This window comes from Cryptomeria japonica, chromosome 3 (genome assembly GCF_030272615.1).
Source record: "Cryptomeria japonica chromosome 3, Sugi_1.0, whole genome shotgun sequence".
NCBI lineage: Eukaryota > Viridiplantae > Streptophyta > Pinopsida > Cupressales > Cupressaceae > Cryptomeria > Cryptomeria japonica.
In genome coordinates, this window is record NC_081407.1 from 422,577,979 (window position 1) to 422,601,318 (window position 23,340).

A 23,340-nucleotide genomic window follows, 5' to 3' on the forward strand; every position below is an offset into this window, starting at 1 on the left:
AGGTTATCGTTTCTTCAACATGATGTTACGATAGAGGTTCTTTCTTCTCAGAATAAGGGGATTAGTCATGCAAGAGTGATCAATGATTTCCTTTGATTTGTTTGGATTCAGTTGGTTTTTGTTTTTGAAAATTTCAAATCTTACTTTATCAGAATGAAGGTTTAGATGCCCCTTCCTGACAAAGTGTGTCAAATGATATGGATAAAAGCTTCCCGATTTGGAAACTGGATTTGATGATTTGAGAATTTTAAACAATTGTTTTGAGATAGAGATCCGTAAGATGGTAAAGGATTTTGATGACACTGATGATAAAATTTTTCCAGATTATGATAGGAGAGACATCCTCTATTGTGCGATTTGTTTAGGATTCGGACAACTTTGTTTGACACAAATTGAGCTCAAGAAATAGTTTTAGTGGTTCGTTTGTCACTCTGGTTTGATGAAAAAGTCTTCTAAAATATTTTTGAAATTTTGAAATTTTTCACGGTTTTTGTTCTCTGTTTTCCTGTTTTGGATCACGCACTAAAATAGAGTTTACATGCGCTACTGAATTTACCTGATGCGCTAAAGGAATGATCACACACGCTAATCTGCCCCTAGATACGCGCTAAAAGTTTGGATTTTGGAATTTTTTTGTTTAACTGGTGAAAAATCTACACGCTATACTGGGCTTTACATGTGCTAACTGTTGGAGTATATGCGCTAAAATATGGTTCCGACGCGCTAAAGTTAGGACTATTGAAAATTTGTTGTTGAATTTTTTTTGAAAAAGTTACGCGCTACACTGGGCCTGTGAAGCGCTAACTATTTTGTTTTATGCGCTAATTCTTGGTTCCCACGCGCTAAGAGGTTGCTGCGATGCGCTAGGCTGTGTTGTGGATGCGCTAAAGGATTATTACTGTTTTTGCCTAAGGATAAAACGCTATTGTTTTAATTTCACACGCTAATGTGAGGTTTGGATGCGCTAACAAAAGTCTTCCACGCGCTAAGATGTTGTTCTTATGCACTAGACTGCCCTGATTTTTTTGTTTGGGTGATTTCTTGAGGTTTTTGATTTTTGTTGACAAATTTTCAAGTGCGATGGATGATTTTCTAAAGTAATAACTGCAAGCACGGCACAAAAAGTACAACCATTTTGCCTAATCTAACAAAAAGTGTATGTTCTGCGAGGATGTGTTCAAATCCCCAATGTTTTAATAGGTTTGGATACAAGTAATACACTTCAGAAAGACTCTTTATTCAAGGGTCATAAATAACATCATAGCCCACTAGTCTCGATACTCCGTCAGCTCAAACAGTCGTGTCACCCCCTAGAGGGCATCCATTTTTTTGCCTTTTGCCAGAAATTAATCCAAAGTGAATTGCTTCACAATTGAGTAGTTATCTTGGGAGATATATGGTGAGTAATCTTGGGGGCGGATTCTTCCCCACCCTTGCACTATGATGTTACAAATGTTTGGTTACTGACTCGGTTCAAAGTTTCTAATTCTATGGTTCGTAATCAGGCTTCTCATTCAGCCGTCAGTGATAAACTCCCTCAGGAGGCTTCCTAACCTTTAGAACAAAGACTTTACGTATCTCAAGGATACTGGGGGAAGGCTAATCGCTGCGCGCAACCGTTGAAAAGGACTTTTGTCACTTTCCACATTTGATTATAGTGGGTTGGAATTCTTGGCGTCAAAGCTGTTTCCCACTTAGGTCGTTCCCTTCACACCGACCATAAATGGCTTTAAGAGTTGATTGCAACTCCTCGGGAAGGCAGGCCTGCTAAAGGATGTAAATGCTTGAAATAATGAAAGCTGTAAGAGTGGGCTGGATTTTTGATCACCCAGTTAAGGGGAGAGCATATTCCTACCACTTTCGAGACAAAGTAATCAATTTTATTTTATCCTTTCAAATCAGTGATTTTGCTAAATTCTATGTGGAGATGTTGCTCCACAAAAACATGATGTTCATTTTTATCCTGTCAAAGCAATGATTTGCTGATCTATGAAAGGAATTTTGTCAACAAAGCAAAATTTTCGATGTGTTGGTCAACAAAAGAAATCGTTAAAAGGGGAAGATCTTCCTTCTTTAGTTGTAATTGAGGTTCCTTTTAAAACTTTTGCCAAAATAAAATTTTGTTGGTTCTTTTTAGAGCTTCCAAAATGAAGTGTTTTTCTCCTAAAAAAGCAAGAAGATGTTGGATAGTAGTTCGTTTTATAGCCCAAAAGAAACTAGTGAGTTCAATTTTAAGACTAAAAGATGTTGTAAAATTTTAAACTAACTTAACTAAGTTAGAGAAAATTTTAAACTATCTAAAAATGCTAGAATCACGCTCCCTTCTGCAACAAATGTGGTTAGCAGCCGGGAAGCAAACCAAAGAAAATTGTTAGCTGATTTGGTGGACTTCCACAAGTCTAAAATTTCTTTTTCGGTTATAGTCTTAAAATTTTCCTCTGTCTGTTATGCACTATAGAAAGGCTTTTACGTGTTACAATAGAGACAGGATGCACTACAACTATTTTTCGCTGCGCTACACTGTTCAATGAATGCGCTATTCTACAAGTTAGAAGCGCTGTTTTGTGGTTTTGCTGAAACCTGCAGGAAAATTTTGAATTTGATGCGCTAATGTTTGAACCGCACGCGCTGGATGATGGACTATAAGCGCTGAACTGTGGATTGTATGCGCTATTCTGGTTATTGTCTGCGCTACTCTGTGTTTTACCCACGTTGGGATCTACAGGAAAGGTGTTAGAGGGAGTTTATGCGCTACAAAAATATTTCCACGCGCTAGTTTGTAGACTGTACGCGCTAAACAGGGAGCTGGATGCGCTATACTGTTGATCAGATGCGCTAGGAAATGTTTCCCACGCGCCGATTCCTGTTTCCCGCGGACCTGCAAAAATGATTAATTTCAAAAACCGATTTGTTATTTGGGGTCGGGCCCCATGGTGGGCGCCAGAAATGTATGCGGGAAAAGTGGGCTGATAAAACTCAATATGTGAAAATATGTGATAATACTAGTCCACACACACACACAAGACTTCTTGATGCAAGCTATGGAGTAACATAGTGTTACTCAGCTTCCCAAGGAGGGTCCCATGGTTCTCTATCTCACAATGTCCCTCAAACCAATGTTTTTGCTCTCAGATCACTGAGCAAAATGGTTTAGGGATGGCAAATATGAGAACGAGAGATGCTTTGATAGATTTTAGTATAAAATGGAGATTAAGCTATGTATGATTCTAAAATTCAATACACTAGATGATAAGATGACAAGATTAGTATAAATACTATCCTAACATGATATACTAGTCTATGATTGAGCTAAATGATAAAGAAATTATTTTAAGCATGCATATTTAGACTAATTTCTGATCTAAAAGAGGCTAAATGAGGAGCATATATGAAATGAGAAAGCTTGAAAGAATTTGAGCATAAGTGTAATGCTTCAAATTTGAAAGATGATTGTTTAAAATGGAGGAATGAGAGCTCTATTTATAGCACAAACAGGGCAATGGATGGTCAAGATTGAAAGGTTTAATCAAGGGCCAGGTTTGAAAGTTGGGGATCCATGTGCACAATTGGCACCAATGAAATGGTGACAAATGTCAACATAGGGTTGGGTTGAGAGAAGAGGTTGGAGGCATTAAAGGCTTGAGAAGACCTCATGGTTATCTAAAGGCTAAGGGTCAAGTCTAAGTTAGGCTTACCCACTGGATTAGGAGTTGACCCAAGGATAAACCTTTGTGCAAATGATTAAGAGATAATCATGGTCAAAGCATTAATGGCCTGATGAGACCCTTGGGTTGGATAGAGGTTGAGTCAAAACAAATGTTTTAACCATGTGGGAGGGTTTGAATTAACTATTAATGATTATTGGAGACTTTGGGGATTAAGTGGTTGAAGGTTGGAAGCCTTCAATGGTTTTCAAAGACTTTAAGGGTTTTGGTGGTTGAAGGTTGAAAACCTTTAATGGTTATCAAAGACTTTAAGGGTCTTGAGAAGTGACTTCCCTTTGCTTAGGGATGTGACAAAGTTTAGAGGAGGGGTTAGGTTAATTAGAAGCGATTAGAAGATTCTAGAAGGGATTTAGAAAGGGGTTTGGGATTTTGCAAGTGGATGGAGGGATAATAGGATTTTAATTGAAATAAAGAATTTCATTCAATTTGGTTGTAATTTGGAGAAATTAAATAAATTAGATTTATTCAATTTTAGGATAACTATTTAATTAAATTTGAATTTAATTAAAAGTGGATAGGGGGATTTAATTGAATAAAATGATTTATTCATTAAATGGTATAGTGAATTTAATTTAAATAAATTGAATAATTTATTTAATTAAATAGAAGAATGTGGATAATTTAATTAAATTGGATTTAATCAAATAGAAAAATGAACATAAAATATTCATTTAGGAATATGGTCATTTTTATACGTCTACAGAAACATCAGTCAATTAATGCTAATTGACGAATATATAAGATGCATTCCTCTCTCCTATTGGCATAAGATAAGTTTAATAAGAATGCATGACATGGAAATTGAGATCCAAAGCGAAATCAAGCATTCAAGCATTCAAGTATCCTTTCAAGCATTGAGCATTCTCAAGTCTTCTTTCAAGGCTAGGTGTTGCATTCAAGTCAAGGAATAAACCATTGAAGTGGAGATCTCTTTTGACATTCAATTCTACATATCCTTTCAAACAACTCTATTAACATTTCAATTGCATCCTCTCTTGAGGTGAATTCCAATTTAGTCATTTACTTTCATTACTTGCAAGTACTTTTCATCATTTGGTTAATTCCAAAACCGGGTTTGACCCGAAGGAAAACCCCCAATCCCAACCCCTTTTCCTCTTTTTTCTATGTGTAGGTTGCAGGTGCGTAGCTGTATTTGCAGATTTGGACTTCATTTTCAAAGGCGGAGAAACCCTTTTCGGTGCACAAATTTTTTGGAGGACCGTGTGCACTTTCAACAAGGTCCCGACAACTTTCGCTCAAATTTGTAGGGAAGCTTCGTATCGACATTTTACTGCCAATTCTTGGTGCACAACTTCATACCGCAATCCTATCTCAAGTTAGAGTCATTTATTTGTCTCTTTTACACTTAGTCTTAAATCGCATAATCTAACCTTTTACATTCTAAAAGAGGGGTTACTTTTACTTTCCAAATCCATTGTCGATTCACTTAACATTCAATATCTTCCTATTGAGATTGGATCTAGCGAATTCCGCCCCCCCCCTCTTTTAATGTAATATGCGTGAAAAGGTTAAGGAGAATCTTTTGTGAAACTTTCACTCCTTCTCTTGAGGAGAGAAAATCTTTCCTCTTGATTTCTTCATCACCCTCTTTCACAACCATTACATTTTGGTGAACCCGACGTCTTACATGCTTGACATTACAAATCATTGCATAATTTTCATTTACAAGTTTAATTTTCTTGCAAATTTACACAACTTAGTGGTTAATTCAATCAAAACCCTAGTTTTCAAAAATTGGAATTGAACTTGTGTCTTGTAAAAAATTGCTATCTATTGTTTCAGATCTGAAAATTTATTTGCTTGAAATATTCAATTTCAACATTGTCTTTTTCAATTTGCAAATTCAAATTGACAAAATTAAATGGTTAGTTGTCAAAACCTTAATTTTCAAAAATCAACTTGAACTTGTGCAAAAATTGAATTCACATTTAATTTTCAGATTTAGGATTGTTTTCAGATTTGTCTTCTTGTTTGAAAATCAAAATTTCAATTTCCCTCCCTTTTCCAAAATCCAAAATTTTAAAATACAATGGTTAGGTCATAAAACCCTAATTTTCAAAATTAATTGGATTTTGTGCAAATTTCAATCGATTTCAGTTTTCTAAACATTCTTCAAGGTGGCCCTATCCATTAGGTTTGACCTTTTTCAATTTTGCAATTCAACTTCTTGTCTTTTTCAAAACCCTATTAGGGTCCTATTTTCACATTGAAACCTCAATTTCACCTATCTAAACTTTGTAAAATCAATCAATTTTTCGGGGTTAGCTCTAAAATCATCGTAACTCTCATCCCTAAAAATTTGCGAAAAAGTTGGGAGGACCGTGTGCACTTTCAACTCAGTTCCCGACTTTTTTCTCGAAATTTCGAGAGACTATTTTTTTTAATTTTTAAAAAGGTGGCAGTGCCACTTAATATATTTTATTTATGTATTTCTTTAAAAAAGATGGTTCAAAGAGCTCCCAGAGAAAAGAACCAGAAAAGAAAAACTTCGATCCTTGCTCGATAATACATAGAAAGGTTGTGAAGCTTATATTCCTAATATGCCAAAAATATACAATATATCTCATAATGTCCAGAATAAAAAAATGCCACAAATCATCCCCGAGTATTGAATGCTTCTTGGAGTATGTTCAACAAGATGAAGTCCAAACCAAAACATCACAAAAGATGTACACATTTACATAGCAGCCCACAAACTGCCTAACTTAAGCATTTATGCAGCTTGAAGTCTACATGCTTCATAGATGCCCAAATCGACATCCATTCACATCATTCAGATATAACAAATCCTTGAAACCCTGCAATTATAATACCTCCCATACAAACTTTCTATCATTATGAAAAGAACAACTGCACAACCATGTGCAATATTATCCTGTACACATGTCCTCCAAAATTAGTTTTCTAAGAGCTGGAAAATAATTGAGATCGCAATTTGGACCTATCATATTAAGCTCCACCTTGGAACTTCCCATATTTTCCAAATGATCTGCAACCCGGTTCCCTTCTCTATACATATGTGAAATGGTAAAGTTTACAAATGTATCAATAAGAGCCCATGCTTGTTCAAGCAAATATCTTATCTGCCAATTATCAATATTTCTCTTTATGCAACTGTTGATAGTAATAGCTGAGTTGCCTTCGATGTGAATATAAGAAATGTTCAATTTTTTAACTAGTAGAATGCCTTCAAGCAAAGCATATGCCTTTGCGAAGTTGTTAGTACCAGGTGGAATGGAAACAAATTTTAAAGCAAAAAAACACCTTGTGTGGTCCCTTATGCATACTCCTACTCCCGCATCACCCGGGTTCCCTTTAGAGGAGCCATCAAAATTCAATTTGAAATGCGTTGAATCCGGAGGACACCATTTCACTTTATTTCTATCAATTTTACTAATTCTCACTCTCCGAAAGCAAGGTGATACAGGAATAGAAATGCCCTTCCAGCAATTAATAACTTGGCCATCCCAAGAAGTAAATTCCCTATTTCGATTGAAATGATTTGAAACATGAGCATTAACCAGTTCTGACACTAATTTTTCAATGTAATTGAGAACATCAGAAAGAGAAGATGTATGCTTTCTAAAAATATGCTTATTTCATTCCCACCAAAGTGACCATACTATTGTGGATGGGACCACTTTCCAAATGCATGCAAAAAGAGAGGATGAGTATAAGACTGGCCAGAACTAGAACAAATCCCACACATTATTTGGAAGAGGGATGGTAAAGGAAAGTTTAGCAAGCACAAACATCCAACAATAATGAGCAAAAGAACATTAGAGGAGAAGATGATCTAACATTTCATTATGCTCACCACAAAGTACACATTGTATATAATTGCTTAAATCCAGAAAATTGGCTAATTTTCTCGATTTTTTCTCTCTCTAAAATAAAAAACACTTCCCAAATTCAATATCACAAATTTCAATGAAAAATTCAAAATTAAGTGGTTAATTATAATCTGCCCTGAGTTTAAAAATTCAAATTTTAACAAAATTAATTTTGAAATTAAGTGGTATTCAATTGGCCCTAATTTTAAAACTCAATTTCTTAAATTCTTTTGGAAATTGTGTCATTTATTCTATCAACAAAGTTCAAATTATGTAATCATAATTTCCTTGAATTTTGCATTATTCAATTTTACAAACTTTGTTCTGAAAATTCAAAATTCAGATTCCAAATTCAAATTTCCCCTCTAGTGCATGAGTTTTACCACTATTAGTCCTACCTCTACTATCCCTGTTAGACAAAGCATTAGAATTAAGGCTTCCCAAGGTTTAATTACTGAGGAAATGGAGCCTAATTTGGGTTACTTTTTCAATGAGGATAATGCTAACTCTTCTCATCCTAATAACATCCCTATCTACTCAATTGATGATTCCAATGATGAAGAAGAATCTTTGACTAGAGTATCTATTGATCAAATTTCAAAATTGGATAATCAATTTGACAACTTTCAACAATGGATGTCCCAAGAATACCCTAATAGTGAAGCTCTTCCATTAATTGAAGGTCTCAAGTGCATGATTCAAAGTGATAAGAATGGAATTGATAAATTGCGTGGAATTGCTCATATTGTTGATTCTAATGTCATGCCTATAAAGAGTTGTGCTAAGAACTTAGGTTATTCGGAACCTCCTACACAAGTCAATCATTCTATTTCTTTGACCACTTCAATGACTAGCATTCCTACTTTCACTTCAAACATCATGACTACATCAACTCAAAATGTTATACCTACAAATATTAGTCATGGGGGCAATCCCTCTTCTTCATTCAATCCTCCATCTTTATCTATGCCTTCAATGAGTCTTCCTCGTGTCTCGCAACCACTCAATGTGACGCAAGGGGGTAATTCATCCAATCATTCTATTCCTCCTTTTAGTGTCGCATTTCCTACTCAATCATCTCCTATGCCTACTTACCATAGTGCTCCTCCACCTTATTATCAATCAATGCCTTCTTTCAACAACATCACACCAGCTTCTCAATAAAACATGTCTAATATGAATTCTTCAACCGAAGCAACAATTAATAATCTTTCTCAAACCGTGTCATCATTGCAACAACAAATCGTTTCTATGAGTCAATCCAAGTTTAGTGTGCCCACGTTCGATGTTGCGAGCCCACTTTCTCTTGATATTGTTTAGTTGTCCCTCCTAAACATGTTGAAGTCCCTCAATTGGAACTCTATAATGGAAAAGACGATCCTTTTAATACATGTCAAGACATTCCAAACTTTGTGTACTGACTTTGCTTATGATCAAAGATTGCTTGCAAAATTGTTTACTAGAACATTGAGAGATAAGGCTTTACAATGGTATTCCTCTTTGCCTTCCTATTCTATTACTTCTTCTCAACAATTAGCAAATGATTTTATTCAACAATTTAAAAACAACATAGGTCCTAAGATCACTTTGACTTATTTAATGCATTGTAAACAAGGCGTTAAAGAAAAAGTGATCGATTTCATTGGTAGATATAATCATTTGTGTTCTCAAATTTCTTTTCAAGTGCCTGATAGTGATATTCAAAGAATTTCCACTTCTAATTTGCAAAAAGATATTAGAGACAAACTTCTCCTTTTTGAGTTTACTTCCTTTCCACAGTTGTACGCAACACTTCACAGTTATCAACTGACTGTGAGTCAACTGGAGCAATCCACTCCTATGGCTCCGAGTGATAAGGGTGATAGTGCTCAACAACCATTTGCGAAGTTCAAACCAAGCAAAGGATTCATCAAATTCAATGACAACATTAACAACAAGAGGCGTGCCTCCTATTTCTAAATTTTTCAAAAGAGAAAGATAATTACTCCTTTGAATGAATCTTTACATAGCAATGTGTCTCAGTTGTTACAAAGAAATGTTATTAAACTTCCTCCAATAAAACCGGTTGACCCTTCTAAGGTAGCCTCACCCTACTTTGATATTAATTCTTTCTGTCAATTTCATAATCAACTAGGTCATGACACTGAGAAATGTTTTTCATTGAAAAGTAAGTTTGAAGATTTGATTGATAATAATACTATATTTGTGGCAGGTGTGAATGATAAGGGAAAAAAATCAGTAGCCCCTCCTAATCAAAATCTTAAGTTTTTTACTGATCCTTTACCTTCTCATACCTCTAACGTGATTGAGACTGAACATACCTCTTTCTCTCCTTCTAATGTGACTACCACGGTTGAAAATTTGGTGAATATGGTAGAGGAAAAAAGAAAACCTATGGATTTATGTATCACATTTGACCCTAGTGAGACCATTAGAGCACCTGATGGACCTCTATACGTAGTTGCAAAGATTTAGGAAATGCCTTGTCATGGTGTGCTTATAGATCCCTCTTGCATGGTTAATGTCATCACTAAGGAGTATCTTTTCATTTTACATTTGCATAAACCAACCTATGATGACACTAATGTGGTTGTTAAGTTATTTGATGGATTGTCCTACCATTGGTTCTATCACATTTCCTATTGAGGTTCACACCAAATTTATGGATGTCAACTTTGTTATCATTCCTTTCTCTGAGTAGTTCCGCGTGAAGCTGGGCTATCCTTGGCTATCTTCCATGAAGGCTATTGCTTCTCCAATCCATAAGTGTTTGAATTTTCCCCACAATGGAGAAATCATAACTGTTAACCATGGCTTATTTTGACCAGCCGAAAGAAGCCCAGGTGTTCCTATTGATTTATTTTGGCCTAAACAATTCCAATCTCTTCCATCGAGAAGCGATGGTCTCTTTCCATCTTATCAAAAGTGGAAGAAAGATATGATCCTATCATTAAGCCAACCTAGAACTCCAAAACTTGACATTCCTATCATTCTTGAAGATGAGATTCTTCACTTGACGGATAGAACCAATCTTCCACCAAAGGAAGACTCCCAACCTATTCCTATGGATGAGACTATACCTTCTCCTAAGAAGAATAACAATATTCCTCCTAAGGTTAGACCTGTGCCTTCTCCTCATGATGGACGTGGTCTCCTTCCTACACCAAACATTCCTCGTTTATATGGTGCAGTTCCACCTCCTTGCTCTTATAGAGAGAAGAGGTCTGCTTCTCCTCTTGTCCAACCTAAAAGACCTCAACCTAAACCTCCAACTACCAAAGATGATAATATTCCTCCTTCAACAAATATTCCTCCTCCTTCTCAGCCTTCCACTAAGACTCGACGAAATCGTTGTGTGAGAGACCGCTGACGAAAGTATTGTGCTAGAGCTCGTGAAGTTGTTCCTCAAAATATTTAATCTCCCAAAACTCCAATAGTTGACATGATTCCCTTTTCTTGTAAGCAAGATGTTGAAACTACATCTCCAAATCATAAGTTGCAAAAAACATGTGATGGTTTTACTCCTATTCGTGTTCGCACTCCTCTTTCTATAAATATTGATGAAGAAATAGGTTAAAATTTTATTCATGATGGCAATACAACTCCTAATGCTTCTGATAGTGACTATGAATATGTTGATGTAAACAAACATTTATCTACATAATTTTCAAAAGCTTTAATCCTAGCTCCTAGAAATGAACAAAGTGACAACACATGAGGATAGTCCTTGTTTGGATCTTGTGATAGCTCCATTTGCTGTGCTTGATGTCGCTCCTCTGGCATGTTTCCCACCTTCCCAAAATAGTGATCAACAAGATCGGGAGGTGGATGATGTGCTATACTAGCTACATTAGCACCGTAGATCCTCTACCTCTATCTTTTCTTGCTCTTTTGTGATTATTCTTCTATCTATATCCCTATTCTTCTATGTTCTCTAGTAGTGTCTACTTGAGGACGATGCAAAGCATTGAGATCTCTTTTGGTATCTTTCATATTGACTCAAAATACATCTTCTATTCCCTTTCTTCCAAGGCAGTTTCCTTCCTTTGGGGAATGACAATTATTCTATGCACATATATACCTATGATATACATGAGTTATCATACAACATACTGACCCTAAGGAAAGCGACACTACCTCATGCTTTGTGTTTTGTGCTCATTATCCTTGGGTTTATTCCTTGATTGGGGGCTAAATCGTTGTGATAATGTGCTCTCTCTCTCTCTCTCTCTCTCTCTCTCTCCTGGGTGTATGCTACCTTAAAGCAATCACTCTCGATAAGGCATGCACGATCGCTTTAACGTGGGGGTATACACTCCGCTCATATTTTCCTTCTTGATACTCAAAGTTACTTAGTGAACCTGGCTTTGCTTTGTAATTTTTGGTATCTTTTCTCTTTCATGACTCATGGTGAGGGGAACCTTGCTACTTCCAGTCATGGTTCTCTCTCTTGATCTTTCCTTTTAATTTGTCAATTGATGTCGTAAGATCCTTATTCCATTGGGGGCTTGGTGTATCTTGCCTCCTTGACACGGTGAAACTCTTTTCAATCTTGTTTCCTTGTACTTTACCATAAGTATTGGCGTACACTTATACTCCTGCTAAAGTGGGGGCTAAATGTAGCATCATAAAACTGTGACCTTGCAAATTTTAACCACATTTGGGTCTTCACATTGGCGAATCAAACCCCTAAGCCTAAATGGAGACCTAAGACATGCTCACACTGCCCGAAGCTTGCATCTCCTCACACCCCTCACTCTCCTATGCTGCTTCTTGTCTTGAATTAGGGTAGGATAGGGGTGTGGGCCCCCTGTCCTTGCCCTATTTTGGGCTCCCTCCATTCAAACTTTGCATTGGGCTTTGCATTTGGAAAGCGGGAAAAGTTTCCCTATGTCGGCCTATGACAAAAAATCAGCCAATTAACCCTAATTGATGAATATATAAGATGCACTCCTCTCTCCTATTGGCATAAGATAAGTTCAATAAGCATACATGACGTGGAAATTGCGAACTTAAGCAAAATCAAGCATTGAAGCATTCAAGTATCCTTTCAAGCATTGAGAATTTTCAAGTCTCCTTTCAAGTTTAGGTGTTGCATTCAAGTCAAGAATTCAACAATTGAAGTGCAGATCTCTTTTGACATTCAATTCTACATATCCTTTCAAACAACTCTATCAACATTTCAATTGCATCCTCTCTTGAGGTGAATTCCATTTCAATCATTTACTTTCATTACTTGCAAATACTTTTCATCATTTGGTTAATTCCAAAACTGGGTCAAACCCCCAATCCCAACCCCTTTTCCTCTCTTTTCTATGTGTAGGTTGCAGGTGTGCAACTGTATTTTCAGATTTGGACTTCATTTTCAAAGGCAAAAAAAACCTTTTCGACGTGTAGATTTTTCGGAGGATTGTGTGCACTTTCAACACGGTATTGACAACTTTCGCTCAAATTTGTAGGGGAGCTTCATCTCGACATTTTACTGCCAATTCTAGGTGCACAACTTCATCCCACATTCCTATCTCAAGTTATAGTCATTTCTTTGTCTCTTTTACACTTAGTCTTAAATCACATAATCCAACCTTTTACATTCTAAAAGAGGGGTTACTTTTAATTTCCAAATCCATTGTCAATTCACTTAGCATTCAATCTCTTCCTATTGAGATTAGATCTAGTGAATCCCCCCCCCTCTTTTAATGTAATGTGTTTGAAAAGGTTAAGGATAATCTTTTGTGAAACTTTCACTCCTCTCGAGGAGAGAAAAGCTTTCCTTTTGATTTCTTCATCACCCTCTTTGACAACCATTACAGTTTATTACATGGTGCTATTGATTTTAGTGTATATGTTTATCACATTGCACTTAATCCTATCCTTGCTAGTGGCACCTATCTAAGTTTAGCATCTCAACAATTTATCCAATTAGCTGCACGTGTTTATCACATTGCCGCTAATTCTTGCCTTAACCTTATGTTTTTTGGGGCTCTTGTTTGAGTTTATCATTTCCAAAGTTTATCCAATATATAGCATATGTTTATCACATTATTGCTAATTTTTGCCCTAACTTTTGTTTGCCTGACATATACGCGTTATGGGAGTTTCTATATGCGCAAATATTGCATATACATACTTTGGCCTAGCATATACGGGTTTTGACATACATACGCGCCACTACTTAACACAAATGCAGTTCTAGTACCTATATGTAGTTTTATCTGGCACATACGTGTTTTCATGCACATATGCACCACTATTCGACACAGATGCAACTTTGTAACATATACGTGACCTAATGCCTATACACAATTTCTAATAATGCATATGCTATTACAAACGTATACGCAAATTTACCTAACCTATATGTGCCCATTGCATCTCATACACACTCATAGCCTACATATACGCGTTCAACCCTAAAACTATTCTGCCATTTTTTTTCTTTAACTTATTATCTAGCCTAATAAATGCAAAATCAACTAGCAAGTTTGTGGTACATACTGGCTTACCCATGTCCGCAGGCCACTCAAAGCGTTGGACTTGATCAAACCGGTGCAATCTAATTGCCATGGCTCTCCAAGTGCTAACTGCTCTCCTAATCTCCCTAGATGCTCCGCGCTCTGATCTCTCAAATTCTATTGATGCAAATGAGGATGTTTCTCCCCGTGACCGCTATAAGTAGGCTATGGAACCCTAACTAGCTGTGCTCGCCTCCTGGTGCCTTTTTCCTACCCATTGATCCTTTTTGAGTCTCGTTTTCATTTGCTTGACCCTGTCATCTTATCCTTATCCCTTCTAGCCTTTCTTTATTTTCAAGAGATTATCTATAGTTTTTTTAAAAAAAAATTCACCCAATCTCTCAAGGGGGGCATGTCATCTTCCTTACTTGGTGTAGATGTTGTATCAGTTAATCTTATCTTCTTTGACACAACGTGACAAACTACATTGTCTCAAAGAGGGGCAAAATGTAGACACCTAAAATTTTACTAGCCCAATTAAATAAATATTTTATGTATTTAATTATTTATCCTAAGCCTTCTATTAATTAAATAGATTTTTATTTATTTAATTAATTCATTATCCTTTTCATGAGCTCAAAATATGATACTTTTTATTACAATTTATGCTTAAAAAATTTTAACATTTGGTGAACTAATGTGCATGGCGGCAGACTTTATGCATGCATGTTTATTCCTTTTACTGTTATACTCTTCTAATTAGAAGATATATTAGAAATAATATTTTGTGATTACATGTGTTACTTTTGGTGATTATCAATGATGAATAGCCCAAGATTCAGGATTGTTATCGTTATATCTTGTTCTATTTTCCTGGATATACTTTTAGACGTGTTTAAAAGTTACTGCCAGATAAGGAGTTGCAAAAATCATGTTTAGTTGGTGTGGAATGCTAGGTCACCCCTAAACGCTCTAGTTGGATGATACCTCTGTTTTTTTGTAAGTTTGTTTCATTGGTTGTTCTATTGAACTTCATCTTTCTTTGAAGTAACAAAGTGCATTGTAAAATCTTATGTAGTTAAGTTAATTGTCGTTACTCAGTTAGGCAGGTAAATTTGTATTTTAATTCAAATAAGGATGTGTATATATATCCCATCACTTTCAATGGAAAGCTAGTTAGATAGGCAGTAAGTTAGCCAATAGTTTAGAGTCTTATTATTGTAGTTCAAACTTATTTTACTTCCTCTAGGAAGCCAATTGCAATGAAAATCTAAAGTTGATCTAAGATATCTATGTTTGCAGATCCTACTAGAGAAAGAGTAGGGCCCGCTCAACCAAAGGGAGGCAATCCTTGTTTAATTCCGTTTCCATTTCAGTTTTGAATGTGATTTTGTTACATTTCTTTCTGTACATTTGTGGTAATCTTAAGAAGTTTAAGATCAATTGCAATTTGTAGTTTGTTTATCTGTATGCAATAGCTCTTTGGTAGATGAATTCATGTAGATTTTAATTTATAGTTTGTTAGTTTAGTTCAAGTTTGTTAGTTTAGTTCAAGTTTATTAGTTAATACATTTTAGTTTTATATTCATTTTTAATGACAATGGTGATTGAGGTTGAGATTAAGACATAAATTTTTCTTGGATTTGTTTATGGAATCTAGTTTGTTTTAAATGATTGGTAGAATAGATTAATGATTTATTGGAAGTGTAAAATAGGTTTCCTTTCCCTGCAAGTAAAATAGATTTACTTTTCCAACAAATAAAATAGGATTTGAATTCATAAGGAAGTTTAAGTGTGTTTTAGTCTTAAATAGATGATTCCATGAATAATTTTCAATTAAGTTCTGTTTAAACCTCACCAAAATCACCAGAGGCTTCTATAGGATAGATTTAGTCCCTTTAATTTTAGTTTGGGAAATATCATTCGCATGAAATTTAGTCTTAGAAAGAGATCGTAAGAGATCCTGATCAAGCACGATTGAAACAAAAGTCATTGTTTTCAGTGCAAAACCCCTCAATCTTAACCTGTTCGTATCACATACAACTCTAAGACACACTCAGTTCGATATCGAAATAATCTAAATGATGTGAGTTGTGACACCAATGACCTTGCCCATCACCTTTTCTATCGTTTCCCTATTTAAATTTATTTATTTATTTATTTAAATTATCCTTTTCTCTAAATTAAAAAAATATTTTATTTATTCAATTGGTCCCACTTCTTCTATTAATTAAATAGATCTTTATTTATTTAATAAATTCATTATCTTTTTCCCTCCATGACACTTGTCATTCATCTCTTAATTTTCCTTTAACCACCTCTCTAATATTTTATTATTTTCTATACCTACCCTCTAATCTGAGCTGACCATTTATCCTTTCACCTCTTAATCACATCTCTCCATTTCTAGGGTACCCTCTATATAAGAGGATCCTTTCATCCTTGCCAAACCTGAACTAATGCTATCATATCCCTAATAAATGTGATCTATTAATCTTCATGTGATCAATCACTTGACTACACAACCACTATCCACTCTTTGTTGAGCTCTTGTGCACAATACAAAATATTAGAGCAATCATATCAAGAAAGATCAATGGAGATCAAACCCTACTAAGCACGTGAATGGTATAATATTCCTATTTTGTTGTGATTTTCATGTTTTAGGTTCTTCATTAGTGTATGATGGATTTTTATTATAGAACTAGGGTTTTTATGTGGTTGGATCTTTGTTTGTTTTACAATAGTTTAACATTTCATTTTCACCTTATACAGGAACAACTAATTTATGAACAACAAAAATCCATAATGTTATAGCTATCTAGCCAAGTAAGTTTCCAGAGAATATATGAAGCTTGTGCATGTGATCAATAAAGGTATGCACGACTTGTGAATTGATATGTCTTCCACTATTTATATTCATAAACCTTGATGGATTTCATTACACATTTTTGAAGTTCCTTAAGTCGCGTTGTTTAGACTTTACACATTCAAGAGACCATATTTATAGAGGTAATCTAACAATAGTTTACATGCTTCATTTATGCTTTCACGTTTTGTACACATGTCTACCAAAACAATAGTGTAAAGTGGTGAAATTAGGGCTTCACCACTTGGATTGATAAAGCCACTAATATTCACTTGGGACCAACCTTACATTAGGGAGGGAATTGAATTTGATTGATCCAATCCTAAAAGGGTTGAATATAGATCAAATTTTTCCTCCTTGTTTGAGTTGAAACTGAATTTGAATTAGGGTTAATTTGCAATGCTATATCTAGGAAAAATAATGAAAAATTGATGTGAAACAACAATAACAAAATGTTCCAGATATCATGTAGAGTTGTAAATGTAGATTTGAGAATGGAAAATAGATAAGAACCTATGATAGAAAGTTTGGGCGTCATTGTCGAGAATAGGGGCAAACTATCTTGGTCCTCCAAATATCTAGGGTAGACAAATTTGATGTTTTGTAGATTAGGATGACACACAAAATCCACTATCAGAAGATTGTCATAAATTCTCAGCATCGAGGGGGGCCGACTCTCTTGGTCCTCCACTTTTTGCACCTTCAAACATCGAGTCTAATTATCGTCATCTACTCTACCAAATTCCTCGCTCACAGCTCTTGAGATAATTTCCTGCACAAAAAATAACAAAAATAGGTTTTTTGATGGGGGTTTGCCTTAGGTCAAATCTTGGTTTAGGAATTAACTTTGAAATTGAAATGCTTTCCTTTTGAGGGAAAGGCTAGATCTGATTTGAAATGCTTCAAAATTGAACTTGTTACCTTGATAAGGATTGCTTGAATCCTCACATAAGGGTATAGGATGTCATATGTGATGTCTTCATAGAATGTTGATCATGGATGCTTGAAATTGACTTGACCTCTCCTTTAATGATTGATGAATATTTGGTTTCTCACTCACTTAGACTTGAATTGATGTTTGCAGTTTCTTTTCAAATTGAGAGATGTCATCTAGTTTCCAATTACCAATTGAGGGGGGTAGGTTTCCTTTTATACCTAACCATGGTTAAATTTTTAGATTAGGTTGACACAAAGCCAAAATTTCCACCCATAAAAGGTGATCGTTGTGAGGTCCTATTTTGGGTCCTAATTGGGAGGAATAGGGCACCTAGGGCATCCTAGTCACTTGCCAAGACCACAACAACCTGGTTTTGTAAATTATGACTCAAAATTGGATAGAGGGTGGATAAGGAGTTGAAGATGTATATTTCGAGAGGGTGTGAGTAGCATCAAAGTAGGTACAGAGCAATGAAAGCTAGAATGCCAACGTGAGGGATAGGTAAGGACAAAATTAGAAAGATACAATTTATGATGCTACAAATAGTAATTGCATTTGATATTTTCCTCCATCCTTCAAGTTTTGATGAATGTCATTTCTCAATTCCATACTCTTATTAATGATCTGCATGAATAATGGTAGTCATTGAGCGGTTAAGCTTCACACCTTCTATTTTATTTTTGACCATCTTTTCTAAAACCCATTCTTTCCTATCCTAAGATTGTGGTCATCCATGACATCATCTTTCTTTAAGTCATATTTATATGCTTCTTGCATTTTTAAATTAACATGCATGTCTACCAAGTTGAAGATTCACTGATTTCTCTTTGAAAGATAACCTTACAATTTTCCAACTCATCGCCAATGTATATTGTTGAAGTTTCAAAGCTCTGATACCATGTTGAATTTTACAACACAAGTCTACAAGATAAAATGACAAACAAGAAAAACTTCCACAAGAGAGAGCTACACAAAAGAATGCTATATTACTCAAAAGCATGGAATATACAATTACATGATGAGTTACAATTGTACAATGAGCTTCTTATAAAGAAAGCATTGTACTAAATTTAGGAGAACTAAAGTGCAAGCAAGAGTGTCTACCCCAACTATAATGACAATAATACCTCTAATTGAAATCTCAATCTGAAGTTTGGACATTCATATGGTAGAGTTTACTATTCTCATGGCTGGTGTTCATTTAGTTGTCAATCCAGGAACGTAAAACTTGAAATGGGTCTACAATATATATGCACTAAGCTCCTTAAATGATTATTCTTAATTACTATAAGAAAGGTAGGAATGGAAATCATAAAAACTAAATGAAATCTTTTCAAAACTCTACTGAAATGAACTAATGGAAATAACATAAATCACACCATTCTGCTTTGGCTGCAGGAACAGTCAAAGGATCTATTTCCAGTGGCTGCAGGAACAACCCAATCATGAACTTGTACTGCAACTAAGTAAAAACTAACTTCAATAATCATAAACACGGGATCACTCACCAAGTGGGCCCCCTTGGATGAGTGATATCAAAATCTCAGCAAAGAACTCTTAATAGATCAGAATAAGATATTTTTATTCATTTCTTCCTGAAAGACGATTACATATTCAAAAAGAGAAAATTCAGAATACTTGACAAAAACTCTGCTCAATCCCTTTCTATTCTGTCTAACTCTCAGAAAAGAAGGAAGAGCTTATTATAAATAAAAGACAAACTACAATGTCTAACTCCAATTACGCCCAGAAGAAAAGGCGGATCGCTGTCAGATGAAGGGGATAACAGAGAGCTTGGCTGCAGGAACTGTGGATCTGAAACCGAACCACAGTCTTTGCACACCAAAGAGATATTTTGCAGATTAAACATGCACCGGAGTTAAACTCTCATGGTGAAGTACAACTACTCCGATTATGCCATAGATCGCACTTGCTTGAATCTCCTTCAATTTGACCTCCAGCTATCTGACGTGATTCCCCAGTCCTTAGGTGTGAAAGAGAATTCTCCACCGCAACATCAATTATTACCTGCACTAAAACAGAAACAATATACAAGGACATGCATATGTATCTTAACTAATACATTCATTAACTCACATATGAAATCATCTTAAATAATCCGCATATCACAGGGACAAACCATTTGGCTGCAGGAATAAATTGGCATGGCTACAGGAATTAACAGACAAGGTTCAAACATGATTTCTTAAGTTTAGTTTTAAAACATGGATTACATATAGTCAATTCACAATATTTTACTATCACAATGCAACCCAAAAGATACCAAAAACCTAAGAGTCCTGATAAAAAAAACATGTCAATACATCGACTTATCATGCCCCCCAACTTTAAGGGTTTGCTACTCCTGCAACAAAAGGAAAATTTCTAATTTTTGCTAAAACTTTGAAATCACCAACAGTGTCCTGTCCGGTTCCCTTGGAAGGCAAATTCCAATAAAATCCCTTCATTTTCTCCAACCTGGACCATCTAATTGTTTCTTCAACATCTACATCATAATTCTGTTCTATTGGTTGGCATGCCAAAAGTGGCCACATTAGGATAGGAGGCTGAAAGATTAATGGTAACCAATTATTGGATTTCTCCCTTCCTAGCTATATGTACTTGGAGGCTCTCTGTATAGCTGCATGAAAATTCTATAATGAGTAGGGTTCTCCCAGTTTTAAATGATCTGGTAGATGATTCTAGCATTGAGTTAGTCCCTCTAGTGTTGTTGTCCTGTGGATTTGAACTAATTGCTCATACGCTTGATAGACTTCCTCTCTCAGTGGAAGTACTATCTTACTAACATCATCCCTTATTAGCAACTTTGCCAATCATAATACAGAACCCTGAGTGCTTCTGATTCCCTCCTTAATGGCAATGGACAGTCAAGTTCCAATTTTTCAAACTCCCTGGCTTGTGGTCCTATAATCATTTCATTTTGTATCCAAGACATTAGAGCTCTGAGATGGATATCCCCAATGTACAACAAATGATTCCATTCTCTATCCTGGGGTACAACATAATTATGTAAATATAATTCACATAATAGGTTCCTTACAGAATGTGGGGAGGTTTGATAAGCATGATAGAATTCCTCAGGTGTTTCCAAGGATGGATTAAGGTCCCTTACTATACGGTTTAATTTGAAATTCAGATACAGTTCTTTCAAGTGCACTGCATAAATTCTTGGGGGAGCCCTACACTGCATTATATCAGGAACCATACCATAGATCTCTTCTACCTTAGTCTCCAATTCTTTAATTCTATTATCTTTCTTCTCAATCTCTTTTTGCTGCTTATTAATTATTCCTTGCAACCTATCCTTCTCTATTTCCCATTGCCTAAAGAATGTTAAAGCAATTGTTAAGCTAGTTAGGGATGAAGGAGTTCTTATGGGTCCTACCTTAGACCGTGGGATTTCTTCAATAACTTCCTCATTCTGGATTGGCATATTTCTCACATTTTCTTGAGGTTGCTGTGGAACATCTTCAATAATCTCCTCACATTGCAATGCCACTGAAGCCAGATTTGCAAGCTTATCCATTACAATTTCTTCCTGAATTGCTTCTTGGATTTCTTCTCCTGCAGGATTTTCTTGAATTTCCTCTTCTGCAACATTTTCTTGAATTTCCTCTTCTATAGGGTTTTCTTGAATTTCCTTTTCTGCAACATCTTCTTCTTCTGAAGTTTCTACTGCAATCACCTCTACTGGCTTACTCACTGGTTGAGTCTTCTATGTCCTCCTTCTTGTTCTCCTAACATAAACTTTTGAAACAGATGTAGGAATTTTTGTTTTTGTTCGACGCCTCTTGGCTGCAGGAGGGATATGCACTTCCTCTGACTCCTCCTTTTCCAATTCTTTTCCTTCCCTCTGCAAAATAGGTGAACCTTCTTGAAGAGAGGAAGGTTGTCCTTTGATTGGCTCTGCTTCAACATTTTCTTCTAAAATCATTGCAGCTCCTTCAACAACCAACAAACCTTCATCTTCACTAGAAAGACCTTCTGCAACTATCTCTTCTTGAACCGACAGATTATTTTCAATAGGGGCTTCATCAACCCTAAATTTCAGAATATCTTCAAAGACACCCCATTCCATCTATGAAACATCTCTTAGGGACCATTGTACCAACAACTTCACCAGTCCATGATGGCTAACAAAGTGATTTCCATATCTTTTAGTCTCCTTAGCACTTATAGAAATGAGATGATACAAGAAATTTGGGACATTAACTCACCGGTCATGATGCAGATGACTGAGTAACTTGAAGTGAGGTGAATGGAGATTTGAATACCGTCCTTCATAGGTAATATATTTCATAATATACAGAGCTACCTGAGGCCAATGTGCTGGCAAAGAAACCCTTCTAGTCCCTTGCCTATCCACCATTAGGGGTCTATCTGTAGAAATTGTGAACTCTGCCCTGGCACTCCTTGCATCCTTCGATTTTGGAAAGAGTTCTCCTTCCTACAGCAACCCTGTGACCTCTGCAATTCACTGCTCTGTAGCGATTACCCTCAACCTCTTAACTGTAGCTTCTCCTTTGTCAAAAGAATGCATAAATTCCACAGCTATTTCGTCATTGAAATCTCTAATCTTAAAGAAATAATCCAGCTAGTCGTGGTTTTGGAAATAATGCACATAGACAACATCCTGTAGTAACCCTTCATGTACAGTCGGTTCATGGTGAATCAGATCACCTCCCATCTTTTACTCTGATACTTCCGCAGCTTCACCAAAATGTTTGACAGATTCACAAAGGCTAAAATCTACATAGCTTAAATTTGGCGGCAGAACTTATTATTCACTCACGTGAAATAATAATCATCATAAGTAATGTCAGTTAGGAAATCAGTTCGGGATAGTAAATATTACTGGGAAAAAGGACATAAAGTACCCCCCCAACTTAACCTAGCACGTGTCCACACAGGCTGACGAGATGTCAGGTTTGAAGTGGATTAAAACAGGATTAAAATCATAATGAACTAATAAATGCAAAATTAAAATAAAGTACAATATACACGTACCTGCAATTGGGCGAAAATGATGGCGAAATGAAATGAAATGACAGATAAGAGAGTGGGATGGAATGTAGTGGATGTAACTTTATGTACGGAGAACAATATTTTACATGGAAATATTTGTTTATGATACGGTAAATAAGTTCACTGCAAAAGCTGCAGGAACATCACCTTTATCAACATGCCCAAGTGCAACAGGAAGCTCATGAATTGTTACTGAATCATTGGCAGTTACTGTAGGAACATCACCAGTTGCTACAGGAACTTGTATTTCATTTTGAGGAGCAAACTGCTGCAGAAACTCTTCTCTATTAGCTGGCTTGTGATAAAGTTGTAGTCGGTGTCCATTCACTAAGAGTTTAAATCGAACATGATCTATTATGGACAACCGAACTGCTCCATTGTGAAAAACTTCTTCTACCTCATAAGGACTCAACCACCTTGTTTGGAGTTTTCCCATAGCATCCTTATATCTGGAATC